This window comes from Ovis canadensis, chromosome 1 (assembly GCF_042477335.2).
Source record: "Ovis canadensis isolate MfBH-ARS-UI-01 breed Bighorn chromosome 1, ARS-UI_OviCan_v2, whole genome shotgun sequence".
NCBI lineage: Eukaryota > Metazoa > Chordata > Mammalia > Artiodactyla > Bovidae > Ovis > Ovis canadensis.
Window position 1 is genome coordinate 266,349,237 of NC_091245.1, and position 11,848 is coordinate 266,361,084.

Sequence of the window (11,848 nt, forward strand, 5' to 3'; positions counted from 1 at the left end):
GTGGCCTTCATCCTCCTGGAAATCTACCTCTCAGGACACGCACCCTTGGGTCCCAGCCACCATGTGTAAGGAAGCCCAGGCCACCTGCAGTGGTTCCAGGCACAGCATCCACCTCCCAACATACATGGGCAGGTGACGCTGCAGATGCTGGGAGCTCTGCCCTGAGTCAGGGTGGCTGCTGCACATGGGAAGTGTGAGCAGAGGGACATCCCCATTGCCTGACGCCACTGGGGATACCCACCTGAGTGGCCTCTGCCCCTGTGCTCCACTGTGCTGTGTGGGGCCTCCTCTCCTCCACCGTGTCAGGCACCATGGACCCAGGAGAAGAGCGAGTCACGTTAATCTTGATGCTGGTTCTGGATCCAGCCACTAGCCTTCCCCCATGTTGGTGTTGGGCCCCAGAAAAGTACCGAAAGGGCTGGGGTGCCCATGACCTGTCTTGCCAGGGACCTCGCTCCTCCAGCAGACACCTGCCTCATCCAGGGTGTGAAGTTTACCTTTGACCCTGTGGTGCCGTCTTGAGCCTGACTAGGCCACGAGGGACGTGCCACAAGGAGGCTCTGCCTCCCATCCCCTCTCCCTCCTGACTTGGTAACTCACCCCCGCCTGTCAAGAGCACACCCGGCCATGCACTGCCTTTGCTGAGGCCGCAGGAGGCCCTGCCCTGCCTGAGATGCTGATGATCTGACGGAGGCGGCAGACGGGCAGGGAACTTCCATCCCGGCCATCTGGGCGGCACGGTGATGGAGGCTGGGTGTGCTGTGCAGAGCAGGGCACGTATGCTCCTGCAGGAGACGCTGTGCTGGGCACCTCCATGGAGGGACCACCCTCGGACTCAGCTCTGAACCTGGTCCCCCGACCCCTCCCCTGACTTGGAGAGCTTCTCCCACCCCAGGGCCTTTGCACCGGCTGTGCCTTCGGCCTGCTGGGCTCTTCCTTTGCCGTCTACTGGGCAGTCCTGCCCGTCTGTTGGGATATGTGCCCATTCTGCCCCCTGGGGCTCTTCAACCCTTTCCTTGATTTTCCTTTCTTTGTGAAATTGTGGTAAAGTACACATATCATAACATTTACCATGAATGCACAATTTATTTCATTTCCCATCACCCCGACTCTGCCCCTGGCCCCCACTATTCTCACTTCCTGTCTCTGGGAAGCTGACTCCCTCAGGGGCCTCTGTGAGTGGGACCATTTGGTGTTTATCCTTCTGTGACCAGCTTACCTCCCTCGGCATCACGTCCTGCAGGTTCATCCGCGTGTCAGGATGTTCGCATCTGAATTCTTGTCCGTGAGTACACTACTTTTTATCTGTTCTCTGTTGCTCTCTAGCCGTCTCCAGGTGTTTTATTTCTTGTATGACTCCTCCCCTGAGCAAGGAAGCCCCGGGACCTGATCCCTGGTGGGAGCTCAGTGCTACCTGGTGAGGGAGGGAGGTGGGGAGCATTTAAGGCCCTTGCTGTCAGGCCACCTTCCCCAGGGATTGTCCGAGTTTGGTTTCCCCCGGTCTGGAGCTGGCAGAGGCCCACTGCCTGGGAAGGGGACAAGGACGTCCAGCACCCCTCACTGCTGCTTCTCTCTTGATACTGACCAATTTGGTAGATAAACCATGTTAGCCTGCATGCCTCTGCGTCCACGTGGAGGCATGTGTGCCACACCAGTATTCTAATGAATGAGGCGTTGCAGACAGTTGCTCAGTCATGTCCGACTCCTTGCGACCCCATGGGCAGCAGCACGCCAGGCTTCCCTGTCCATCACTATCTCCCAGAGTTTGCTCAAACTCATGTCCACTGAATTGATGATGTCATCCAACCATCTCATCCTGTCATCCCCTTTTCTTCCTGCCTTCAATCTTTCCCATCAGGGTCTCTTCCAATGGGTTGGCTCTTTGCATCAGGTGGCCCAAGCATTGGCGCTTCAGCTTCAGCATCAGTCCTTCCAATGAATATTTGGGATGGTATTTCTGCTGAAGATAGTATTTCTGTCTTAATAGGGGCAGGAGTCCTCCCAGCCCCTCCCAGACTGACATGGAGGACGGCTGCTCCCTTCTCCGACTGGCTTGGCTCCAGGAAGTGTGCGTTCTCCTGGAACTCACCCTGCGCTCAGCTGTGACGGAGAACATGGGCAGGATGGAAACCCAGCCATCCCTGGCAGTGTGGTGGAGGGGCTGCGCCACCTCAGGCCTCCTGCCATGACCCACACAGCCTGGTCCTTGTTCAGAAGGGGAAGCACCTGGGGGCCTGACTGACAGACAGGAAGCTGGAGGCAGGCTCAGACTGGCCGCCCACCCACAGCTGGTCACACCAGGGATGGGGCGGTACTGCCCTCTGCTTGCCAGCCAGACCCTGTGGAGAAGCTCCACATCGCCCCTCCCTCCTGGTGGCCCAGGCCCTGGTCCTGCTCTCTTCCTCCAAGTGTCTTGGGGCCTGCACCCTAGCTGCCTGGGTTGATGAGGGAGTGACTGCTCTGCTGCTCTGTTCTAGAGGTTGGGAGGTGGACTTGGATTCCCCCCAGGATGTGAGTCATGAGATGAGGCAACCACAGCCCAGGAAGACCCTTTCCTGCTGGGTACCACCAAGCGTGACCCATGCCCACCACCCCAGCAGGGAAGGTCCATCAGCTATGTGGAACGACCATGGGTTTGGACCCAACGTACTCCACCAGCATGTCCTCTGGGACCCCAGTGTCCTGAGCCAGCTGTCTGTCATTTGGGGTTTCATTTTAAAGGGTTCCTGGGGTGAGGTTGTGGCAGAGACTCAAACCAGCACCCTACATTTTTCTTCCTTAGGACTTCTTTGGAACAACACCCCTATTTTAAGCTGAGCCTGTGGCCACTGAATAAAGATTCCACATCCTAGCCTCCCTTGCAGCTAAGATTGGCTGTGTTCCCATATTCAGGTCAGGGGGCAGGGCAGCCTCCCATGCAGACTAATGCCAGCTGTGCCCAGTGTGAGAGTTTGGAGCAGAGATGGTGGGCCTAGAGAACATACCCTCTGCTTAACCTAGAGGGTCTCCAGCACAGGGCTGTGTCCCAGGTCTGCCTCAAGAGAGGATAGTGATGGACTAATTCACCATTTTTCCAGTTTGCACAAAGGCACTGTGGCCTTGTCAAGCTGTGTGTCCTTCTGGCTGTGTCTGGCAGAGGATCTGCCTTTTTCAAATTCCCCCAAAGTTGCACTGTTGTGTTGGCAGATGGATCAACCAATAGGCCCCAAGTGGAAGTGTGACAAAAGGTGTGGCAAAAGTGTGTCACCCTTCTTTATGCCCTTTGCCCTGCTCAGTGGAACATACACATAATGGCTGGTGCATCAGCAGCCCTCTGGGATCATGAGGTAGAAGCCTATGTTGCAAAAGCAAGAGCGGCAGATTAGAAAGGTGTTAGGTTTCTGCTGATGATGGAACTGCTGGCCTCTGCACTGTGATCCAGTGAGAGAGAAATAAACTCCTCGAACTTGAATGGAGCCGTTGTCATCTGAGGTTTCTATCACTTGCAGGAGAACTGAATTATAGCTGATACACAGAGACTTGAACCAGCTTCCTTGTGGCTCAGACAGTAAAGAATCTGCCTACAATGTGGGAGACCTGGACTTGATCCCCGGGTTGGGAAGATCCCCTGGAGAAGGGAATGCAACCCACTCTGGTATTCTTGCCTGGAGAATCCCATGGACTGTAGCCTGCCAGGCTCCTCTGTCCATGGGATCCCAAAGAGTTGGACATCAATGAATGACTAACTTTTTCCCTTTCACAGAGAGTCTCGATGCTCATTAGCATATTAAAGGCTCTGAGAAGTCCTGCAGAAAGAAACTTAACTATTTCCCCAGGGCTAGCAAACAGTCAGCCTCAGAGCTCTCTCATTATCCAGCTCTTCACCCCTGAGGAGGCCCTTCATCCAGAGGAACAGTGGTTGGAGGTGACAGCCCCACACAAACAATTGCTCTTAGTAATCATGTCAAAGCATGCTTTCCAAAAGACTTAATCCATGCTGACTGGTTGGAGACCTGGGTTTCTGGGGTCCCATTTCTCAATAATGGGTGGAAGAGGGAAATAGTCTCAGAAATAGATACAGGGAGGATCAGGCTCTCAACTGAGTTTTAAAAATCTGTTCTCAAATAACTAGCTTTTGGAACTGCTCCCAGAAGAGTCTGGATTCAGCCCCATCACACACTGATGGGTTGATGTAAACCTCAAGGGTGTGCAAGTCCTGGGAAACAAGTGCATGTGAGCACGGAGCCGTGTCCCACGAGGCAGAGCCCAGAGGAGGGGGAGGCAGGGAAGAGGGTCAAGGGAGAGGGGTGGTGCTATTACCATGCTGAGACTTACCGGACGGTGGGTGGGCCTGATTACGTGTGACTTGATTCCATACCTGTAGTGTTGATCTTATCTCCTTCTTATAGACTGGAAATCAGGGCAACCTGCCCAAGGACCCTGCAGTCAGGATTCCAACCCAGTCTGAACCGGGTCTTGACTCTGCTTTCTGTAGGACCCAATGCTTGTCAGGGTGGAGCTGTCCCAACACTGGGAGGCTGTCTTGGGGGCTGTCGGGGGCTGACTGAGTCCCCTCCAAATCCACACTGAAGTCCTAACCCAGCACCTTGGAATGTGACCTTATCTGGAATAAGGTTGTTCTGTTGCTGCTGCAGCTAAGTCGCTTCAGTCGTGTCCGAATCTGTACTACCCCATAGACGGCAGCCCACCAGGCTCCCCCGTCCCTGGGATTCTCCAGGCAAGAACACTGGAGTGGGTTGCCATTTCCTTCTCCAATGCATGAAAGTGAAAAGTGAAACTGAAGTCGCTCAGTCATGTGCGACTCTTGGCGACCCCATGGACTGCAGCCTACCAGGCTCCTCCATCCATGGGATTTTCCAGGCAAGAGTACTGGAGTGGGGTGCCATTGCCTCCTCCAAAGGCTGTTCTAGATGCAGTTAATTAAGATGAGGTCATTAGATTAGCCCTAAGACAATGACCTGGCTCCTTATAAAAGGCGGTGACATGGAAAGAGACACATAGAGAGGACACTGTGAATTGGAGACAGAGGTCAAAGTGATGCCTCTACACCTCAAGAAACCTCAAGAATTGCCAGCAGACCTCCAGAAGCTAGGAGAACCTGGGACAGACCCTCCCCCCAGACCTCAGAAGGAACCTGCTACTCACACCCCGGCCTTGGCCCCCTTCCTCCAGAGCAGCCCCCTCCTCCTGCCTAAGCATCCCTCTGAGCAGCCCACACCCAGAGTGTCAGCGGCTCACACAACAGAGGGGTGAGTTTCTTTCTGTCTTATAGAAGCACAGAGGTTAAGTCGTGAGACCTAAACTGAATGAATACAGATGAAATGCCGACAACAGTGGCCAGTTCACAACGGTGATCTGTAAGGATCGGCCTCTGTGTTCAGAAATGTTCGTGTCTGGGCTTCCCTGGAGGCTCAGGTGGTAAAGAATCCGCCTGCCAACACAGGAGACATGAATTTGATCCTGATCCGGGAAGATGCCACGTGCCATGGAGCAACTCAGCCCACATGTTGCAACTGCTGAGCTTGAGCCCTAGAGCCCGGGAGCCGCAACTCCTGAAGCCCGCAACCTAGAGGCCTAGAGGCCGTTCTCTGCAACAGGAGAAGCCCGCACAGTGAGAGGCCTGCACACCACAACTAGAGAAGAGCCCTAACAGCAACGAAGACCCAGCACAGCCAAAAATAAATAAAAGTGTTTTTTTAAAAAAGTTCGTGGCAGCACCAAAGGTCACAAGAAAGTACTGGAGACAAAAGTCCGTCAGTGCGGATGCACAGAGCCGCCTAATGGAAAACGACCGGGATGCGGCTGAGCCGGCGCAGCACCTGTCAATACGGCCGATCTCGGAAGTGCAGAGCTGAGCGGAGGGGGAAGGCTGTGCCACGACACCCGTGACACTGCACATGCCGTCTAGGGACACACGCGTGTGCCATGAGAGGACACAGGCAGGCTCCAGCTTCCTCGGTGAGGGTTTCTTTCTCTCTTCAGTGGGGTGGTTATTCTTTCCACCTTTTTGTATGTCTGAAATATTTTATTAAAATCAGCAGAATATCGGGGACCTTCCTGGTGGTCCAGTGGCTAAGACTCCCCGCTCCCAGTGCAGGGGGCCCGGGTTCAATCCCTGGTCAGGAAACTAGATCCCACATGCCGTGACTAAAACCCGGTGCAGCCAAAAAAAAATTTTTTTTTTAACTGTTAAAAATCTCAACATTCAGAAAAAGAAGATCATGGCATCCGGTCCCATCACTTCATGGCAAATAGATAGAGAAACAATGGAAACAGTGAGAGACTGTTTTTCGGGCTCCAAAATCACTGCAGATGGTAACTATAGCCATGAAATTAAAAGACGCTTACTCCTTGGAAGGAAAGTTATGACCAATCTAGACAGCATATTAAAAGGCACAGACATTACTTTACCAACAAAGGTCCATCTAGTTAAGGCTATGGTTTTTCCAGTGGGTATGTATGGATGTGAGAGTTGGACTATAAAGAAAGCTGAGCGCCGAAGAATTGATGCTTTTGAACTGTGGTGCTGAAGAAGACTCTTGAGGGTCCCTTGGACTGCAAGAATATCAAACCAATCAATCCTAAAGGAAATCCGTCCTGAATATTCATTGGAAGGACTGATGCTGAAGCTGAAACTCCAATACTTTGGCCACCTGATGCGAAGAACTGACTTCTTGGAAAACTCTGATGCTGGGAAAGATTGAAGGCGGGGGGAGAAGGGGACTACAGAGGATGAGATGGATGGCATCACTGACTCGATGGACATGAGTTTGAGCAAGCTCTGGGAGTTGGTGAAGGATAGAGAAGCCTGGCGTGCTGCAGTCCATGGGGTTGCAAAGAGTCGGATATGACTGAGCGAATGAACTGAACTGATTTGTTTAAAAAGGGACCTTCCTGGGGGTCCGGTGGTTAAGAATCTGCCTTGCAATGAAGGGGACGCAGGTTTGATCCCTGGTGGGAGAGCTAACAGCTCTCATGCTGAGAAGAAACTAAGTCCGAGCTACTGAGTCCACAACTTAGTAGCAACTAAGCAGCTAAGTCCACAACTCCTGACCTGCATGCCCCAACTAGAGAGTCTGCGTGCGGCAATGAATAATCCTGCATGATGGAACGCAGATCCTACATGCTGCGACCAAGACTTGATGCAGCCAAATAAATAGATAAATTTTAAAAATCAGCGGAATATTGTGTTGAGTGAAAGAAGTGAAACACAAGAGCATAATCTGATGATTCCACTGACAGGAATCTGCACTCGTCTTGGTACTGCCGAAATGAAGGATCACTGATGGGCACATGAAGCAACAGGCGTCATCCCCCCGCAGCCAGGAAGCCAGCAGTCAGGGTGTCACAGGGCTGTGCTCCCTGGCAAGACACTGGAGGTGGGGTCTCCTGCCTTTCCCGGCTTCCCAGGTCCCTGGTGGCATTCCTTGGTGTGTGGCCGCGTCCTCCTGTCCATGTCTCAGACCTCCCCTTGCTTCTCCCATAGCTGGATGCTTGTTTCTCCGTATGTGAGGGTGTTTAGGCCTGTCTGGGTGATCCGGGATCGTAGTGCACCTTAAGCCTCAATCTCTTCTCATCTCCAAACACTTCCACCTGGGAACATTCTTGGGTTCCAGGATCGGAAGCTTGCATCTCTGGGGCACATTACTTGTCCTACCCGTTCTGTTGAAAAACACTTTTTAAAAACGTTTTGCCGTTCTCAGTCAAATCATCCATGAGCCACCCCCAAGGTAGGAGTTCATCTTTGACCAGCTTTGTGTGGTCCCAGATGATGCTGTCAAAGTGCTGCACTCAATATGCCACCAAATTTGGAAAACTCAGCAGTGGCCACAGGACTGGAAAAGGTCAGTGTTCATTCCAATCCCAAAGAAAGGCAATGCCAAAGAATGCTCAAACTACCGCACAATTGCACTCATCTCACATGCTAGTAAAGTAATGCTCAAAATTCTCCAAGCCAGGCTTCAGCAATACTTGAACCGTGAACTTCCTGATGTTCAAGCTGGTTTTAGGAAAGGCAGAGGAACCAGAGATCAAATTGCCAGCATCTGCTAGATCATGGAAAAAGCAAGAGAGTTCCAGAAAAACATCTATTTCTGCTTTATTGACTATGCCAAAGCCTTTGACTCTGTGGATCACAATAAACTGTGGAAACTTCTGAAAGAGATGGGAATACCAGACCACCTGACCTGCCTCTTGAGAAATCTGTATGCAGGTCAGGAAGCAACAGTTAGAACTGGACATGGAACAACAGACGGGTTCCAAATAGGAAAAGGAGTATGTGAAGGCTGTATACTGTCACCCTGCTTATTTAACTTCTATGCAGAGTCCATCATGAGAAACGCTGGACTGGAAGAAACACAAGCTGGAATCAGGATTGCCGGGAGAAATACCAATCACCTCAGATATGCAGATGACACCACCCTTATGGCAGAAAGTGAAGAGGAACTAAAAAGCCTCTTGATCAAAGTGAAAGAGGACAGTGAAAAACTTGGCTTAAAGCTCAACATTCAGAAAACAAAGATCATGGCATCCGGTCCCATCACTTCATTGGAAATAGATGGGGGAACAGTGGAAACAGTGTCAGACTTTATTTTTTGGGGCTCCAAAATCACTGCAGATGGTGACTGCAGCCATTGGAAAAGACTCTGATGCTGGGAGGGATTGGGGGCAGGAGGAGAAGGGGACGACAGAGGATGAGATGGCTGGATGGCATCACTGACTCCACGGACATGAATTTGAGTGAACTCCGGGAGTTGGTGATGGACAGGGAGGCTTGGCATGCTGCGATTCATGGGGTTGCAGAGTCAGACACGACTGAGCGACTGAACTGAACTGAGGGCCTGGTTGGGAAAACCTCTGCCTGCCGGCTTGTCTCTGGGCCCGAACAGCCTTGGGTGGAATGGTGGTGTGACCTTCTTGTGGCTCCAGGGGACCCCAGGCTGCAGGACACCTGGTCCTCTAGTCTTGGAGATTAGTAGTTGATGACTAACGGACCAGCCGTTCCCACAAGACACACCCTGCTGTGACGCGAAGCCATGTCCACAACAGGAAGCCTTTCCCAGAAACTGTGCTGCTCCGAGGCAGCCCCCCGGAGATGGCAAGAGGGAGGGAAGCAGCTGGGGTGGGGCGGGGGGCAGCTGTGAGCCCCCGAGGGACAATGGCATCACCCACCAGGCCGTGCCCTCAGTGAGGAAGAGTGTTTCTTCGCCAAAAGAGGAGCCACACAAAAGAAGGAAGCTGGACCCCGGACTCCCTCGAGGTATGACAATTAATTCAAGGTGGACCAATAAACTAAAGGTAAAAGCTACAATGATAAACTCTTAGAAGAAAATACGGCCTCGGATTTGGCAGCTGGTTCTTAGATATAATAAAGATACAAAAAAGATAAATTGGACTTCATCACAAACAAAACACTGTTGGAACTTGCCTGGGAGTCCAGTGGTTAAGACTCCAGCCTTCCAATGCAGGGGTCATGGGTTCAATCCCTGGTCAGGGAACTGAGATCCCTCATGCCGCAGGGGGAGGCCAAATAAACCAAAAACAAACAGAACAACAAAATACTGTTGTGAACCAAAGGTCACTATCAAGAAAGGGGAAAAGATACATCACAGAGTGGGAGACAATGTTTGCAAATCACAGGTCTGAGAAGGGCTTGGTGTGCAGAACAGGCGAAGAACTGCTACAGCCGAACAGAAGACAGCCTGACTTGGAAGTGGGCAAGGGGCTCCGCAGACACTCCTCCAAAGACGGCGCACAGATGACCAAAAGAGCGCGTGAAAAGATGCTCAACATCCGTCAGCCATCCAGTTCAGTTCAGCTCAGTCGTGTCCGACTCTTTGCGACCCCACGAATAGCAGCACACCAGGCCTCCCTGTTCATCACCAGCTCCCGGAGTTCACTCAGACTCGCGTCCATCGAGTCCGTGATGCCATCCAGCCATCTCATCCTCTGTCATCCCCTTCTCCTCCTGCCCCCAATCCATCCCAGCATCAGAGTCTTTTCCAGTGAGTCAGCTCTTCGCATGAGGTGACCAAAGTACTGGAGCTTCAGCTTTAGCATCATTCCTTCCAAAGAAATCCCAGGGCTGATCTCCTTCAGAATGGACTGGTTGGAGCTCCTTGCAGTCCAAGGGACTCTCAAGAGTCTTCTCCAACACCACAGTTCAAAAGCATCAATTCTTCGGTGCTCAGCCTTCTTCACAGTCCAACTCTCACATCCGTACATGACCATAGGAAAAACCATAGCCTTGACTAGATGGACCTTAGTGGGCAAAGTAATAACTCTGCTTTTGAATATGCTATCTAGGTTGGTCATAACTTTTCTTCCAAGGAGTAAGTATCTTTTAATTTCATGGCTGCAGTCACCATCTGCAGTGATTTTGGAGCCCCCCAAAATAAAGTCTGACACTGTTTCCACTGTTTCCCCATCTATTTCCCATGAAGTGATGGGACCAGATGCCATGATCTTAGTTTTCTGAATGTTGAGTTTTAAGCCAAGTTTTTCACTCTCCTCTTTCACTTTTTTTTTTTCTTTTATAACTGAGATTTTATTGGTTGTTTTGAGGATCACTACACAGACATTTCAATTTGTACACAATTCTTCACATACGTACCAGAAATCTAAAATATCATGTAGTTGTGATTCTTAACAGTTATTCCAGTGACTTTCCAGCTTAAAATTTGGAGCAAACTTTCCTTAACAGGATATCAAGTACCAATATCTTCAAATATTGATATGCTGTTACATCTTAAGTCCCACTGATTCACAATTTAATATCATATACACTACATACCCAAACTGTCAATCGTTCACAGCACATTAACCAAGTTACTAGGAAAACTGGACTACCACGACCAAAGATGTTATAGTATAGTGCACAAAATTCTGACCAGGAGAGCCAAGATCAAAAAGTGGTTTTCTGTAGGAAATAATTCTACCAAAACAATATGGGAAGAGAAGTAATTTAAAGTGTTCAAGACATTAACTGCACAACTGACTCCAAACTGCCATTTAGTATGCTTTTGTATTATAGGATATAAAAGCTACCCCCCATCTATGGAATGTTAAGCTGACACCCAAGACAATCAAAGCCGCCCGTATCCAATATCCCACTATTTTCTGGTTGTACCAAAAAATAAACAACCAGCAAATGATTTCACCTCTTAAAAAAAAGCATTTACACTTAAAAAATGGGATGAGGTGGGATTCCCTCCTTTTTAAAAATGTTTAGTCTCCTGGTTAGCCACTTCCGCCTGTTTTCCCTTTGCTCCTCTTTTCCCTTTTGTTTGCACTTTTTTGTCTGAAGATTTATCCTTTCCCGCCGCCTTTTTTGGCTTCATTTCCACTTTCGCAGGAGCCGGTTTAGCTGACAACCTCGCCGATCTCCTCTTGGGCTCCTCCTTCGCCGCCCCCTCGGCGGAGCTGACCTTCCTCTTGGGCATCGTGGCGACGGGGCGGGCGAGAGCCGTGTGCCTGAGGGCCGCAGCGCGCCGAGAGCCTTCGCGAAGCTGAGTAGCCTGACCGCAGCCGCTCCTCCGGCCGCCCGAGCTGCTGGGACCCTCCTCTTTCACTTTTATCAGGAGGCTTTTTAGTTCCTCTTCATAAGGGTGGTGTCATCTGCATATCTGAGGTGATTGATATTTCTCCCGGCAATCCTGATTCCAGCTTGTGTTTCTTCCAGTCCAGCGTTTCTCATGATGGACTCTGCATAGAAGTTAAATAAGCAGGGTGACAATATACAGCCTTCACATACTCCTTTTCCTATTTGGAACCAGTCTGTTCCATGTCCAGTTCTAACTGTTGCTTCCTGACCTGCATACAGATTTCTCAAGAGGCAGGTCAGGTGGTC

General features: G+C 50.8%; 1 pseudogene; it reads right to left on the bottom strand.

The window, feature by feature from the left end:
* Positions 1 to 11,122: 11,122 nt before the first annotated feature.
* LOC138436248 (non-histone chromosomal protein HMG-14 pseudogene) lies at positions 11,123 to 11,531 on the bottom strand (annotated as a pseudogene).
* Positions 11,532 to 11,848: the final 317 nt, after the last annotated feature.